This window comes from Elephas maximus, chromosome 25 (assembly GCF_024166365.1).
Source record: "Elephas maximus indicus isolate mEleMax1 chromosome 25, mEleMax1 primary haplotype, whole genome shotgun sequence".
NCBI lineage: Eukaryota > Metazoa > Chordata > Mammalia > Proboscidea > Elephantidae > Elephas > Elephas maximus.
The window spans coordinates 12,485,216-12,502,537 of NC_064843.1; the positions used below are offsets into that span (position 1 = coordinate 12,485,216).

A 17,322-nucleotide genomic window follows, 5' to 3' on the forward strand; every position below is an offset into this window, starting at 1 on the left:
CCATATATTCACTCCCACTTTTCTCTGTAGTTGAAGTTTGCTTCCATCTTCTCCTTTAAATCTTCACTGTCCCTTCATGCCCAGCACAAGCCCCACCTCCATGACGCCTTTGGTTCTTTTCTAGCCCATCCCGTACTCTCCTGTCTTTGCACTCCTCCATTATGAATTCTCAATCACTTTCTTGAATACTGCTTACCCACTGCCCTTGAGTCGTTTCTGACTCTTAGTGACCCTATAGGACAGAGTAGAACTGCCCCATAGAGTATCCAAGGAGCGCCTGGCGGATCCGAACTGCTGACTTTTTTGGTTAGCAGCCGTAGCACTTAACCACTATGCCACCAGGGTTTCCTGAATACTGCTTAGTGCTTTCAAATTGATTCACAGCATCTCTCCAATGAAATCATAGGTGTGTGAGGGCCAGGATGCGTTTTGTGCATCACTTGTGCTCCCACAGATTTTTTATCACAAAGCCAGGTGTACAGTCGTGTCCAGAACTTGATATATGGGGAACTGTGTTCTCTGAAAAGACTTAGATGAACTTCCTCAGATCCAGACTCTTGGAGGCCACCAGTTAAACTCCTCTCCTTGGGAAAATGGATGGTGATTTGCTGTGCATCGATTTATTGCTCATCATAGGAACCAGTTACATTTGAGGATGTCACTGTGGTCTTCTCGGAGGCAGAATGGAAGAGACTGAGCTCTGAACAGAAGAACCTATACAAAGAAGTAATGCTGGAGATATACAGGAATCTGCTCTCGTTGGGTGAGCACGTCTTGTTTTCTTTTCCTCTATTAATTCAGTAGATACTTATTAAACACCTACTTTGTGGAAAAGGAGCCCTGGTGGAGCTGTGATTAAGCACTTGTCTGCTAACTAAAAGGTCAGTGGTGCAGACATACCATGCTCCATGGGTGAAAGATGTGGCAGTCTGCATGTGTAAAGATTTACAGCGTTAGAAACTCTTTGAGGCAGTTCTGCTCTGTCCTGTAGGGCTGCTATGAGTCGAAATCGACTCAAGAACGGGGATTTTTGGCTTTCTATATGCCAGAAGCTTTCTATGTGCCAAACAGTTTCTGCTCAACTATTAACATAAAGGTTGGTGACCTGAACCTGTGCAGTGAAAAGCAAACGGAAGAAAGGGCCTGGCAGTCTGCTTCCATAAAGCTTGTTGTTGTTAGGTGCTGTTAAGTTGGTTCTGGCTCATAGTGACCCTATGTACAACAGAACGAAACTCTGACCAGTCCTGCACCGTGCTTACAGTTGTTGCTCTGTTTGAGCCCATTATTGGAGCCACTGTGTCAGTCCATCTCGTTGAGGGTCTTCTTTTTCACTGACCCTCTACTTTCCCAAGCTTGATAACATGCTCCATGGACTTGTCCCTCCTGATAACACGTCCAAAGAACGTGAAACAAAATCTACCATTCTTGCTTCCAAGGAGCACTCTGCCTGTACTTCTTCGAAAGATTACAACCAGTAAAATCGAATGGACCAAATAAAATAAAATGAATTTAAAAAATAAAATATACACTTTATAGCTCCCACGTGTCTGTCAGTTTGTCGTACTGTGGGGGCTTGTGTGTTGCTGTGATGCTGGAAGCTATGCCAGTGGTATTCAGATAGCAGCAGGGTCACCCATGGAGGACAGGTTTCAGCTGAGCTTCCAGACTAAGACAGACAAGGAAGAAGGACCTGGCAGCCTACTTCTGAAAAGCATTAGCCAGTGAAAACCTTATGAATAGCAGCGGAACATTGTCTGATATAGTGCTGGAAGATGAACCCCTCAGGTTGGAAGGCACTCAAAAGATGACTGGGGAAGAGCTGCCTCCTCAAAGTAGAGTCGACCTTAATGACGTGGATGGAGTAAAAGCTTTCGGGACCTTCATTTGCTGATGTGGCGTGACTCAAAATGAGGAGAAACAGCTGCAAACATCCATTAATAATTGGAACCTGGAATGTATGAAGTATGAATCTAGGAAAATTGGAAATCATCAAAAATGAAATGGAATGCATAAACATTGATATCCTAGGCATTAGTGAACTGAAATGGACTGGTATGGCCATTTTGAATCAGACAATGATATAGTCTAGTATGCTGGGAATGACAACTCGAAGAGGAATGGTGTTGCATTCATCGTCAAAAGGAGCGTTTCAAGATCTATCCTGAAGTACAGCGCTGTCAGTGATAGGATAATATCCATATGCCTACGAGGAAGACCAGTTAATACGACTGTTATTCAAATTTACGCACCAACCACTAAGGCCAAAGATGAAGAAATAGAAGATTTTTATCAGCTGCTGCAGTCTGAAATTGATTGAACGTGCAATCAAGATGCATTGATAATTACTGGCGATTTTAATGCAAAAGTTGGAAACAAAGAAGAAGGATCAGTAGTTGGAAAATATGGCCTTGGTGATAGAAACAATGCTGGAGATCCAATGATAGAATTTTGCAAGACCAACGACTTCTTCATTGCAAATACCTTCTTTCACCAACATAAACGGCGACTATACACATGGACCTCGCCAGATGGAACACACAGAAATCAAAATGACTGCATCTGTGGAAAGAGACAATGGAAAAGTTCAGTATCATCAGTCAGAACAAGGCCAGGGGCTGACTGTGGAACAGACCATCAATTGCTCATATGCAAGTTCAAGCTGAAACTGAAGAAAATCAGAGCAAGTCCACGAGAGCCAAAATATGACCTTGAGTATATCCTGCCTGAATTTAGAGCCCATCTGGAATAGATTTGACGCATTGAACACTGGTGACCGAAGACCGGATGAGTTGTGGAATGACATCAAGGACATCATCCATGAAGAAAGCAAGAGGTCACTGAAAAGACAGGAAAGAAAGAAAAGACCAAGGTGGATGTCAGAGGAGACTCTGAAACTTGCTCTCGAACATCAAGCAGCTAAAGCAAAAGGAAGAATTGATGAAGTAAAAGAACTGAACAGAAGACTTCAAAGGGCGGCTCGAGAAGACAAAGTAAAGTATAATAATGACGTGCAAAGAGCTGGAGATGGAAAACCAAGAGGGAAGAACACGCTCGGTGTTTCTCAAGCTGAAAGAACTGAAGAAAAAATTGAAGCCTTGAGTTGCAATAGTGAAGGATCCTATGGGGAAAATATTAAACGATGCAGGAAGCATCAAAAGAAGATGGAAGGAATACACAGAGTCATTATACCAAGAAGAATTAGTCGATGTTCAACCATTTCAATAGGTGGCATATGATCAGGAACCAACGGTACTGAAGGAAGAAGTCCAGGCTGCTCTGAAGGCATTAGCAAAAAACAAGAATCTAGGAATTGATGGAATATCAATTGAGATGTTTCAACAAACAGATGCAGTGCTGGAGGTGCTCACTCATCTATGCCAAGAAATATGGAAGACAGTTTCCGGGCCAAGTGATTGGAAGAGATCCATATTTATGCCTCTTCCCAAGAAAGGTGATCCAACTGAATGTGGAAATTTTAGAACAATATCATTAATATCGGAAACCCTGGTGGCATAGTGGTTAAAGTGCTACGGCTGCCAACCAAAGGGTCAGCAGTTCGAATCTGCCAGGCACTCCTTGGAAACTCTATGGGGCAGTTCTGCTGTGTCCTGTAGGGTCGCTATGGGTCGGAATTGACTCGACGGCACTGGGTTTGGTTTGGGTTTTTTGGTATCATTAATATCACATGCAAGCAAAATTTTGCTGAAGATCATTCAAAAACGGCTGCAGCAGTATATCGACAGGGAACTGCCAGAAATTCAGGCGGGTTTCAGAAGAGGACATGGAACCAGGGATGCTGTTGCTGATGTGAAATAGATTCTGGCTGAAAGGAGAGACTACCAGAAGGATGTTTACGTGTGTTTTATTGACTATGGAAAGGCATTCAACTGTGTGGATCATAACAAATTATGGATAACGTTGCGAAGAATGGGAATTCCAGAACACTTAATTGTGCTCATGAGGAACCTTTCCATAGATCAAGAGGCAGTTGTTCAGACAGAACAGGGGATACTGATTGGTTTAAAGTCAGGAAAGGTGTGCGTCAGAGTTGTATCCCTTCACCATACCTATTCAGTCTCTATGCTGAGCAAATAATACGAGAAAGCTGGACTATATGAAGAACGGCATCAAGATTGGAGGAAGACTCATTAACAACCTGCGTTATGCAGATGACACAACCTTGCTTGCTGAAAGTGAAGAGGACTTGAAGCCCTTACTAATGGAGATCAAAGACCACAGCCTTCAGTATGGATTACACCTCAACATAAAGAAAACAAAAATCCTCACAACTGGACCAATGAGCAACATCATGATAAACGGAGAAAAGATTGAAGTCATCAGGGATTTCATTTTACTCGGATCCACAATCAACAGCCATGGAAGCAGCAGTGACGAAATCAAAAGATGCATTGCATTGGGTAAATCTGCTGCAAAGGACCTCTTCAAAGTGTTGAAGAGCAAAGATGTCACCCTGAAGACTAAGGTGCGCCTGACCCAAGCCATGGTATTTTCAGTCACATCATATGCATGTGAAAGATGGACAGTGAATAAGGAAGACGGAAAAAGAACTGATGCCTTTGAATTGTGGTGTTGGCGAAGAATATTGAATATACTGTGGACTGCCAAAGGAACGAACAAATCTGTCTTGGAAGAAGTACAACCAGAATGCTCCTTAGAGGCAAGGATGGCGAGACTGTGTCTTACATACTTTGGACATGTTGTCAGGAGGGATGAGTCCCTGGAGAAGGACATCATGCTTGGCAGAGTACAGGATTAGGGGAAAGGAGGAAGACCCTCAACGAGGTGGATTGACACCGTGGCTCCAACAGTGGGCTCAGGTATAACAACGATTGTAAAGATGGCGCAGGACGCGGCAGTGTTTCCTTCTGGTGTGCATAGGGTCGCTATGAGTCGGAACTGACTTGACGGCACCTGACAACAACAACAACATAACCACTATTGCATATTCTGGTGAAATGCGTTTGTTTATGTGACCTTTGCCTTGGTTCTTGGCAGCTTGAGAGATTTTCCTTCTAACCCTGGAGCGTCACCTTTACCCTAGTTTTCTACCCCAGAAGATTTGTTACATTTCCTGGGTAAGATGTAAACAACCTGGTTTTGGTACTTCTTGTTTGGTCCTGGGCTGCAGCCTGCCCTGTGATTGGTATGCACTTGGAGGGAATGGTGAATAAATTGTGCAGACGAAGTTTCTGTGGTTTATCTAGAGGTCAGCTTGTGGCCAGTGTTGGGAGGGCCATTCCTTGAAATTGATGAGTTTGTGTAGATAAGCCGTCTACCCCACAGAGGTCATTACAGACAGGAAGCAGAGGAAAGAGAATTAGCGGAGGAAGCAGAGAAAAAAAAAAAGAAGAAGAAGCAGAGAGGGGGTGAAGCAGGCAATCATGAAAGGGTTATTAAGTATCCCATGATAATTGTTTTTCAGAGAAGTCTACTCTTCGTACATTTTTGTTACAACTCTCATAGCACTTCACCATGGTTAGCGGAATCCCCGGGTTTCTTCTCTTCTGGCAGGAGCTGAGGCCCAGGTGCGCTGACTCCAAATCTACCTGCTATATGACCTTCCTGGGGAGGCAGTAGCAAGCCGTCGCCATTTTTTTTAGGGCTGTGTGCAATATTTTTGGAGCTGTGTGCAAAAACTCCTTCACTAAAATGATGTGGACTGCACACGCATCACAAGACTGCAGATTCACAGCTCACTGTTCGTGCATATGTATGTCACTCCCTATAAAAGGGGCGAAGCTGCCATGGTTCAGGGAGCTGGCAGCTTTAGGTCACGGGACCCTGCCTGTCCCCCAGCTTGCGAACTGTAAATAAACCTTTCTGTTCTTCCAACCCTACGTCTGGCTGACTTCAGCTCCCTAGTCTGTTTGACAAGAACCTATTAGTTGACGGCTTCAGGAGGCAAGGAACCTCCTGAAAGAGCTGTAACACAGGTCAAGAGCTGTAACACAGGTCAAGGGCAGTAACACAGGTCGAGGGCTGTGACACTGAAGACAGTGAGAGGCCTGGAAGGGGCCCTGTGGTAGGGTGAGCGGCAGCATGTGTGGGAGGGGCCTAGAGGCAGAGTCAGTGGTGACTGATTGCAGGGCCAGGAGGAGGAGCCTGTCCTGACGGGGCTGAGAGAAGCCTGTCCTCCATGGACTAAGAGAGGGCCTGCATTGCCAAGAGGAGCTGAGAGAGCTGCTCTGCACTGAAAAAGGTAGACTTTGCCAGCATGCTTCCTGATCCTCATCATCAGTTGTAGCCCGTTGATCCCAACTGTACCCCGATCCTTAGTCAACTCCTTATCTGTAAGGCTGATCTGTGCAACAGGTTACCTAATCCAGAAGAAAAGCAGAGTGTGTCATGGGGAGGATGGCTGGTATCAGAATTGGTAAAAAAGGTGGAGGGTGGAGGTATGTCTGACCCCACCCATGGGATTTGGCTTTGGGCTGACCCTGATCATGATCCACCAAAGTTGCACAGGTTCAGGTGCTGCCCCTGTGCCATTTTCACGTGTGTACTGTGCTCCTACAGTTGGCAGCCTCCTGGACTGACTGACTTCTGTGTGTTTCAGTCTTTTTTTTTTTTAATTAAAAGAAGTCATGAAGGAGGTGTCCACAAAGCTCATAGAAACTGTCATTTCCAAGTAATGGCAAAGTATATTTCAATGTGTCTGTGGCTTAGAGGGTTTTGGTAGAAGAAAAGGCTGACTACAGTAAGAGCTGTTCACAAGGCAGAGTAGTGTCAGATGCTTACCTGGTTAAGTTCCTACTCGAGCTGACAAGGTGAAGAGGTTTTTGGTGTGGATTGCAATGCCAAATCAGTGCAGTTCAGGCAAGTATGACTCACAGTGACCCTACAGGACAGAGTAGAATTGTCCCACAGGGTTTCTAAGGCTGTAAACCTTTATGGAAGCAGATTGCCACATCTTTCTCCTGTGGTGGGACTAGTGGGTTCAAACCGTGAACCTTTTGGTTAGCAGCTGAGTGCTTTAACCACTGCATCACCAGAGCTCCTTCTAGATTGCAATGGAAAGTGTAATTTGAAAAATGGAATACAAATGAATTATTGGTGGAATATAAATTGTGTTTTACATAGTGTCAATTACAAGTACGGCAATAAGATTGTTGTTAGTTGCGCTTGCGTTGATTCCAACTCGTGGTGATCCCATGTGTGCCGAGTAGAGCTGCACCTTAGGGTTTTCAAGGCTGTGACCTTTCAGAAGCAGATCGCCAGGCCTGTCTTCTGAGCCACCAACTTTTCAGCTGGTAGTCGAGTGTTTAACCGTTTGTGCCACCCAGGGACTCCAGCACTGAGATGCTGTCTGTCATAAGAAAAGGAGAACAGCCCAGGCTGCCCACTTACGGCCACTCTAACGGAACCCTTTCTCTCTCCAGCAGAACCGAAGCCAGAACTCTACCCCTGCTCCTCCTGCCTTCTGGCTGTCTCCTGTCAGCAATTCCTCAGCCAGCATGTGCTTCAGATCTTCCCAGGCTTCTGTGCACAACATCACTTCCATCCAGGGCGTTCCAGCCCAGGGCATCAGAAGCAGCCAGAGCAGCAGGATTCTGATCTCAGCTGCTGGAGGGAAAACACAGAAGGTCAAGACAGAGAAGTCTCCAGACCCCTGTGTGGGAGGACAGGGGAGGGAGAGACTTCAAGGGTGTTCTCCAGCCGGCCCCAAAGAGAGTCAGCAAGCCCTGGAGAAGGCAACACAGAGATAGGGATAGAGCCCAGCTCAGGCCAAAGGGTACAGTCTGTGGAAAGGGGCAAAGGGTTGAAGGAATTAGAATTGTCAAGATTAGGAGCAGTCATCTGTAGAGAGGATGAACCAGACTGTGGCCTGAAGTCAGACTTCATCACACACCAGAGGTCCCTCTCACAGGAGAAGCCCTATGTTTGTAGTGAGTGTGGCCGAGGTTTCCACCAGAAATCACTTCTCCTTATTCACCAGAGGACACACCCAGGGGAGAAGTCTTATGTGCGCCTGGAGATTGGGCGAGGCCTTAACCCCAAGTCACATCTCATCACACAGAAGAAGACACACTCAGTTGAGAAACCTTGGCAGAAGCCACATGTGTGCAAGGAGTGTGGGCGAGGCTTTAACGCCAAGTCACATCTCATCACACACCAGAGGAAGCACTCAGGTGAGAAAACTTGTGTGTGCCTGGAGTGTGGACCAGGCCTTGACCAAGAATCACGCCTCCTTATACACCAGAGGACACCCTCAGGGAGAAATCCTTATGTGTGCAAGGAATGCGGGCGAGGCTTTCCCCGGAAATCAAGCCTCCTTAATCACCGGAGAATACAGTCAAAGGAGAAGCCTTATGTTTGCAGTAAGTGTGGCCAAGGCTTTAATCGGAAATCATGCTTCCTTAAACACCAGAAGACACACTCAGGAGAGAAGTCTTATGTTTGTAGTGAATGTGGCCGAGACTTTACCCGGAAATCAGACCTCCTTACGCACCAGAGGACACACTCAGGGGAGAAGCCACATGTGTGCAAGGAGTGTGGGCGAGGCTTTAGCCACAAGTCTAATCTCATCACACACCAGAGGACGCACTCAGGTGAGAAACCTTACGTATGTCTGCAGTGTGGGCGAGGCTTTAGCCAGAAGTCAGGGCTCCTTCTTCACCAGGGGACACACTCAGAGGAGAAACCACATGTGTGCAAGGAGTGTGGACGTGGCTTTAGCCACAAGTCAACTCTCATCACACACCAGAGGACACACTCAGGGGAGAGGCCATATGTGTGCAAGGAGTGTGGGCGAGACTTCAGTCACAAATCAAATCTCATCAGACACCAGAGGACACACTCAGGTGAGAAACCTTACATGTGCCTGGAGTGTGGGCGAGGCTTTAATAGCAAGTCAACTCTCATCACACACCAGAGGACGCACTCAGGTGAGAAACCTTATGTGTGCCTAGAGTGTGGGCGGGGCTTTAGCCAGAAGTCAGGCCTCCTTTTCCACCAGAGGACACACTCATGGGAGAAACCACATGTGTGCAAGGATTGTGGGCGAGGCTTTAGCCAGAAGTCAGGCCTCCTTTTCCACCAAAGAACACACGCAGGGGAGAAACCATATGTATGCAAAGAATGTGGCAGAGGCTTTAACTTCAAATCAACTCTCATCAGACACCAGAGGACCCACTCAGGTGAGAAGCCACACGTGTGCAAAGAGTGTGGTCGAGGCTTTAACTGCAAGTCAAATCTCATCAGACACCAGAGGACACACTCAGGTGAGAAACCTTATGTGTGCTTGAAGTGTGGGCGGGGCTTTAGCCAGAAGTCACATCTCCTTCTCCACCAGGGAACACACTCAGTGGAGAAGTCACATGTGCAAGGAATGTGGGCGAGGCTTTAACCTGGAATCAAGCCTCCTTGTGCACCAGAGGACACACGCAGGGCAGAAGCCATCTGTGTGCAAGGAGTGTGGGCGAGGCTTTAACTGTAAGTCACTTCTCAGCACACACCAGGGGACACAGTCGGGTGTGCCTGCAGTGTGGCTAAGGCTTTAACCTGGAGTCATGCCTCCTTTTCCACCAGAAGATACACTCAGTGGAGAAGCCACATGTGTGCAAAGAGGGTGGGCGAGGCATAACCACAAGTCAGATCTCATCAGACACTGGAGGACACACTCAGGTGAGAAACCTTTCGTGTGCCTGGAGTGTGGTCGAGGCAGAAGTCAGGCCTCCTTCTCCACCGGGGAGATGTTCAGGAGAAGCCTCATATGTGTAAGGAGTGTAGGCAGGCCTTTAGCTACAAGTCAGCTCTCTTCACACACCAGAGGACACACTCAGGTGAGAAGCCACACGTGCAAGGAGTGTGGGGGAGGCCTTAACCGAGGATCAAGCCTCCTTATACATCAGAGGACACACTTGAGAGAAGCCTTACGTGCTAGGAGTGTGGGCAAGGCTTTAGCCAGAAGTCAGATACCATCACACACCAGAGGACACACTCAGGTGAGAAACATTACGTGTGCCTGGAGTGTTGGTGAGGCTTTAGCCAGAAGTCAGGCCTCCTGCTCTGTTGGGGCACGCTCAGGGGAGAAGCTCTGTTTGCACTAAATGTACCTGAGGTTTTAACCAGGAGCGAACGCTCATCAGACACCACAAGACACACTCAGATGAGAAACCTTACATGTGCCTGGAGTGTTCGTGTGGTTTTAGCCAGAAGTCGGGCTCCTTTCTCCCCTGGAAGACACATTTGGGAGAAGCCACATGTGTACAAGGAGCATAAACAAGTCCTTAGATACAAGCAAAGCCGCATTAGACATCAGTGCCCTCTTTTGGGAGAAACCCAGTGTTTGCAGCAAGTGTGGCTGAAGGTTTAACTGTAAATCACTCCTTATTCACCAGAAGACACAGGATAAAAGGACTGTCTGTGTGTGCAGGGAGAATGGGCCAGAATTTGGGAAAAAGACATACTTCATTGCACATCAGAGAACAACTTTTTTTTTTAGAAGAAGCGTTATGTGGGCAGGGAGAGTGTGAGGTGCTTCAGCAGTAAGTTGTACCTCCCCTTTCACCAGAAGACACTCAGGGCAAGAGCTGTGTGGGCAGGGTCTGTGGACGGAACTTCATTCCAGTGACCCTCCTCAGCCAACAAAAGAGCACAGCATTTTGCCATTACAAATCACTACTTCACCCACCTTTGGAGGAATTTCAAGAGAAGTCTCTTGACCACCTATGTTCTCTATGAGGACGACACTGTCAGTAGTAACTAAATAGACTAATTTTCCACATTCTGTAACCAAATAAAATAGAAAAAAGGCTTTACTTAAATAATCTAAGAAGTTTGACCTGCTTTATGTTCATACACCAGTTCTGCCCCATGCTTTGTCCTTCTGTTACAGTAAAAATTTTCTTTAATAAACTCATCTATCCTGAAAGGTACATGGAATTCAAATTCACGTTCCAAGTTTCTTGAATGAGTTCAACCCTTAAGACTAAAGTCCTGAATACATTTATTGGGGAATCTGGCCCTTTGCATGGGGAGAGGAGTGATCTAGGTTTTGGAGACAGATGCCAGGTGAAGGGAGAGAATATCCTACATCTCCAGAGATTCGATTACCACTCTTCCTACCTGATTACTTTTTTCTATAACTACTTTCTTTTGGCTTTTGTGACAGCTCCCTTCCTAGTTTTCCTTTGTACTTTCTAGTTTCAATTCTGGTCTGCTGAATCCACCCATCGAAGTACCGTTGTTCCCTAATGCGCAGTACCAGTCCTAATTCCAGGGTCCTTTTAACTGTACCCCCTACCTTGCTTTGAAGTCAGATTTCCAGAGACTTCAGATTCAGGGTCAGATCCTTAATTATGCCCCAACTGTTCTCCAGTCTTGTTGCTTTGAGCCTCTTGGCTGCTCCATATGTCAGGTCAACAATGATTGATCTAAAGACCACTAAACACATTTCTTATACCAGGTGTAATGACCTTTAGCCATGTGCCCTCATCCCTCTGACCCTTGGACCCAGTCCTTTTAAAAGCACTCCCACATCATTGTAATAACTGCTCTGAGACAACTAGCCATACTGCCTCCATTGTTTCTCACTCCAAGGAACTGACCCTTTAGCCATGCTCCTGTTTAATGTTCTTTGGAGCCCAGATTGTCCAGTTTTTTAACTGGTCTGTATGGGAACCCTGGTGGCATAGTGGTTAAGTGCTACGGCTGCTAACCAAAGGGTTAGCAGTTTGAATCTGCCAGGTGCTCCTTGGAAACTCTTTGGGGCAGCTCTACTCTGTCCTATAGGGTTGCTATGAGTCGGAATCGACTCGATGGCACTGGGCTTTTTTGGTTTTGTATGTCCTGGGTCTTACCCCTGTGTCCTAGGGCAGTATCTGTTCACTAGAATGGGCTTGGTTAGGCTCTGGCAAATTTGTTTGCCCAGTTGGAGTTTGCCAGGCCCACAGAATGGGTATCAGACTTTGAGAATCAGAAAAAGCATTGAGTGTTTCTGATACCCCATCAAAGCAGGGCATGGGAAAATGTCAGATGAGCCACTGACCCCAGCCTCTACCCACTCTCCCTCACCTTGAAGTCACCTTTCGAGAGGATCCTAATTCCCTTCAGGTGGGGAGGTAGGTAGGGTAGGAGCACCTGGGATGGTGGGCCCCTGTTTTTTGCCACATTTGCCCTAATGTCCCTTGGCCAGAACTCCGCCCGTAACACCAACACTGTTTCTGGTCAGAACTGGAAGCCACGGAGAAAGGAATATGGATATGTAATCCCTAGGGGTTCGAGGGGGGGAGCGTTCCTGATAACCCCAGGGCCTCTTCCCTCCTGTTGGAGATAAATGCTACCAAGAAAACGAGCACCTTTCTTGGGAAAAGAGGATGGAAATAAAGAGAAAATGGTACACACTTTTCTTACCAAATACTCTCTAACCTGTAGCAACATCAGCCATGCCACAGAATAGACTGTCAGTCCTGGCCTAGCAGAGGGAGGGGGCAAAAGGATCATTTTTCCACATCTGGCAAGAGGCTTCCGCACGCTACTATTCACTTCCTCCTTTGTCTCTTGGGAGGCCTGCTGGAATCAGGTCCCCACCACTCCATCCTGGTAGGAAGCAGAACTGAGGTGTGCTGAGGTGTCCTGCAGAGGAAAAAGTGAAGAAGCGGGGGGTTGTACAAATGCCCTGCCCCCAGGAACTTCGATCTTTGTGTCTAGGGAGGATGAGCTTAAGTCTTTGTGTTGGGAGTTGATGGATTATTTCTGACTTTAGGTTAGTTTTCTCAAATTCAAATGCCTGCAGAGTTCAGACAAATCCTATTCGTGAGGGAACCAAACCCTGATTGGGGTGCGGGGGGGACTTTGGAGAATGAGGAAGCTCACATTCAAGCTTCTTCATGGTATCTGTCTGTGAAGGTTAAGGTTATGTACCAACTTGGTAGGGCCATGATTCTTAGTGGTTTGGTAGTGTGTGAGAGCAGTCTAAACTCTGAGGCCTTTGGTATAACTAAAGTCGTGACAGGTCTCAATTTCCCTTTGAAGTGCATACCCCCTTCGTGTGAACGACTATGTGATTATGCTTGTTTAGGTATGTGATAAGAATGTTCTAAGAGGATTAGGACAAAAATATTCTGTTCTCAAGAAAAAACATGCAAAATGTTATCAAAAAATGTTTATGCATGTTGGTTTCAGGAAGGCTGTGATGGAAAGTGGAGTAACTGATACTATGAAAGATTTACTTGTGATGCTTTGTAAACCCAAGTCCTCATGTATAAAACCCCCCTTTTTGAAACAGTGGAGCACTTCATTTTTTGCTTACTAGTTCTCTTCTGGAACCATTCTAGTCAACAGTAAAACTGTATGCTTTCTCCTAAGTAGGCTTACGAGCCTTATTTTGTGTTTTGACAGGCAGTTATGTAATGATGTCCTCCATTTTGTGATCTGATGTGGTCATCTTTCATTTATGATCTGGTGTGAGCAACCAGTCGGTTGCAAAGGGAGTTTCCTTTGGGGTGTGGTCTGCATCCAATATATATGGACATTGTGGTAAAGTTCGCTTGCTTGCTCTGGATCCTGCATCTTGGGACTTCAGTCGGCAACCTGCCGACGTTGGCATTCGCTAGCTTCTGCAGCCCATGAGCCAGCAGCCTGATGTATGACCTGTGTATATATACACACTTCACTGGTTTTGCTTCTCTAGAGACATGGTTTTCTTCCCAGCCTGAGACATTTGATGCTGAGAGTGCTTCTAGAGGAACACAGTTGTAAGGATGAATTCTCTAAATTGGTTCTCAAGCCTGGCTAGTGTTAAAAATGCTGATGAGCCTGCCTTGTGAAAGAAAGAGATGAGCACAGGGCTTCAAAGTCACAGCCCAGGTGCCACATAAAAGACCTGAAAATTGCCATTTGTTCCATAAAAGAAAGCCTTATTTCTTTTAGCAACGGAGCTGATACTGCCAAACACCAAAGCCAGAATGTTATCGTAAGGCCGTTTGAATTACAACGGCAATAGAGTTCTCAACCTTAAATCGTGTCTGAAGTTAAAGTGAGGGCATCGATTTGGAAAGATGAGATCCTGAAACTTGGCATGGGGACATACGGGCACATAATCAGAATGCTGGGGACATTGGGCCCCTAAATTCCATTGAATCACTCCTGCCAACAGAACCAGCTCTTACTCCCATCTGAAGATATTACCCCATGTTTGCTGAGCCACCCTCCCTGGTAAAACCATTATTCCTTCCACCCCCATCTGGTGAGATTAATCCAGCTGTGCAAAAGAGTCTTTGAGATATTGTCTGGGGCAGTGCCTTAAAAGATGTTGCTGAATGTTCTCAGGATCCATCCCCATCATCCATTTCTCAGTGAGTCCCAAAAGGTGAAGTACATACTGTGACCCAGGAGGAGATACACTACCTTCCAAAGGAACCATTTGACTTTTCTAATATATACATACAAATCTGGGAATTATGTGGGGGAATGTTGCAAGGAACATAAAGTTGGATTGATTTGACTTTATTGATATGGGCCCACTAAGCACAGATTCTTCATTCAGTGTTTCAGCTTGAGAGGTTAGGAAAGGATCTAATAGTTTATTTGGTTGGTTCACTGAAGCATGGATTAAGTGATATACTACACTAAATCAAGTTGAACAATAGACACAGAGGGAAGATGGCCATGTGAAGTCAGAGGCAGAGATTGAAGTTATGCCACCACAAGTCAAGGAACTCCCGGAGCCACGAGAAGCTAGAAGAGTCAAGAAACAGTCATCCCTAGAGCCTTCGGATGAGCATGGTCCTGCTAACTCCTTGATTCCAGACTTATAAACTCCAGAACTGTGATAGAATAAATTTCTGTTGTTTTAAGCCACCCAGTTTGTAGTAATTTGTTATGGTAGCTCAAGGAAACTAACACAAGAAGGTTGCCCAAAGAGCAGTGCACGCCCATGGGGAGCTTGGTTGGAATTGGAAGGGTGAATCTGGAGCATGCTTTGTAGAGTGAGGTCTGCATCAAAGGACCACGCTAGCAACACGGACGAAGCTGATGTAAAGTGGGGGGACACTAGTCCTATGTCACTGGAGGGGGCCCTGGGAGCATGTTTGCCATAGCTGCTTCACTTGGTGTGTAGGCAAGAAGAGGCATCAAGTATGGGTCTTACTCCACTATTAACAATCTCCATGCCTTTGGGACTCAGTGTCCTTGGCCATAACGTGACCCTCCTGGAGCAGCATTGCCCTTATCAGATGATTACTGTGATTACTGCAGGGACTGATCAGATAACTGGTGTAAACTCATCAGGAATTTCTACATGGCTTGCTTTAGGCAATTTGTATCTGGGAAATAAAAGATTGATGTTAGGCTAGAAATTGATGTTAGGAAAGTTTGTAGTTTGACAACCCCTTGTAAATTTTTCCTTCCTTTCCTTGCACCACTTTGATATGAAACCATTTTCTGTTTGCTCTGCATGATAAATACCTCACTGCTCTCTTTGCAAGCCAGAACACACTCTGCCTCTTTTTTGAATTATTCTCCATTTCACGAAATGATCCTGTCTTCTTCCTTCAGTAAATTTTTTTGTTATAACTTCTAGCAGAGCATCACTCCAGTGTTTTCACTAGGAAGTTTCTTGGTGACTGCAGTGAAGGGACCTGGAAGAGATTTTACCTCTTCAACATCTGGGACAGTGAGAAAATTGGAGCATCTGGTGCCAGCAAATGCTTCTTGAACTGTACACTTGTGGGTTCCTGGGGGTTGTGGCAGGTAAACACGTCTCCGGTCCAAGCTCCACTTACTTTGTGTAGAGGCTCCCCCAATTTTTTTTTTTATTAACTTTTATTAAGCTTCAAGTGAACGTTTACAAATCCAATCAGTCACATATAAGTTTACATACATCTTACTCCGTACTCCCACCTGCTCTTCCCCTACTGAGTCAGCCCTTGAAGTCTCTCCTTTCATGACAATTTGCCAGCTTCCCTCTCTCTCTATCCTCCCATCCCCCCTCCAGACAAGAGCTGCCAACACACTCTCAAGTGTCCACCTGATGTAATTAGCTCACTCTTCATCAGCATCTCTCTCCCACCCAATGACCAGTCCCTTTCATGTCTGATGAGTTGTCTTCGGGGGTGGTTCCTGTCCTGTGCAGACAGAAGGTCTGGGGAGCATGGCCGCCGGGATTCCTCTAGTCTCAGTCAGACCATTAAGTATGGTCTTTTTATGAGAATTTGGGGTCTGCATCCCACTGATCTCCTGTTCCCTCAGGAGGTCTCTGTTGTGCTCCCTGTCAGGGCAGTCATCGATTGTGGCCGGGCACCAACTAGTTCTTCTGGTCTCAGGGTGATGTAGGTCTCTGGTTCATGTGGCCTTTTCTGTCTCTTGGGCTCCTAGTTGTCGTGTGGCCTTGGTGTTCTTCATTCTCCTTTGATCCAGGTGGGTTGAGACCAATTGATGCATCTTAGATGGCCACTTGTTAGCATTTAAGACCCCAGACGCCACATTTCAAAGTGGGATGCAGAATGTTTTCATAATAGAATTATTTTGCCAATTGACAGAGAAGTCCCCTCAAACCATTTTCCCCAGACCCCCGCCCCTGCTCCGCTGACCTTTGAAGCATTCATTTTATTCCGGAAACTTCTTTGCTTTTGGTCCAGTCCAATTGAGCTGACCTTCCATGTATTGAGTGTTGTCTTTCCCTTCACCCAAAGCAGTTCTTATCTACTGATTAATCAATAAAAAACTCCCTCCCTCCCTCCCCCCTTTGTAACCACAAAAGTATGTGTTCTTCTCCGTTTTTTCTATTTCTCAAGATCTTATAATAGTGGTCTTATACAATATTTGTCCTTTTGCCTCTGACTAATTTTGCTCAGCATAATGCCTTCCAGGTTCCTCCATGTTATGAAATGTTTCACAGATTCGTCACTGTTCTTTATCGATGCGTAGTATTCCACTGTGTGAATATACCACAATTTATTTACCCATTCATCCGTTGATGGACACCTTGGTTGCTTCCAGCTTTTTGCTATTGTAAACAGAGCTGCAATAAACATGGGTGTGCGTATATCTGTTTGTGTGAAGGCTCTTGTATCTCTAGGGTATATTCCGAGGAGTGGGATTTCTCGGTTGTATGGTAGTTCTATTTCTAACTGTTTAAGATAATGCCAGATAGATTTCCAAGGTGGTTGTACCATTTTACATTCCCACCAGCAGTGAATAAGAGTTCCAATCTCTCTGCAGCCTCTCCAACATTTATTATTTTGTGTTTTTTGGATTAATGCCAGCCTTGTTGGTGTGAGATGGAATCTCATCGTAGTTTTAATTTGCATTTCTCTAATGGCTAATGATCAAGAGCATTTTCTCATGTATCTGTTAGCT

At 45.8% G+C, this 17,322-nt stretch overlaps 1 protein-coding gene and 1 pseudogene across 1 annotated transcript in view; both read left to right on the forward strand.

Annotated features, from left to right (window-relative positions):
- The window catches only part of LOC126067739 (zinc finger protein 343-like), an 88,867-nt pseudogene extending 73,067 nt beyond the window's left edge, over positions 1-15,800 (forward strand).
- Positions 1-17,322, forward strand: part of LOC126067742 (zinc finger protein 343-like) — a 78,208-nt gene that overhangs the window by 11,023 nt on the left and 49,863 nt on the right. The gene's annotated exons all lie outside the window — the stretch shown is intronic.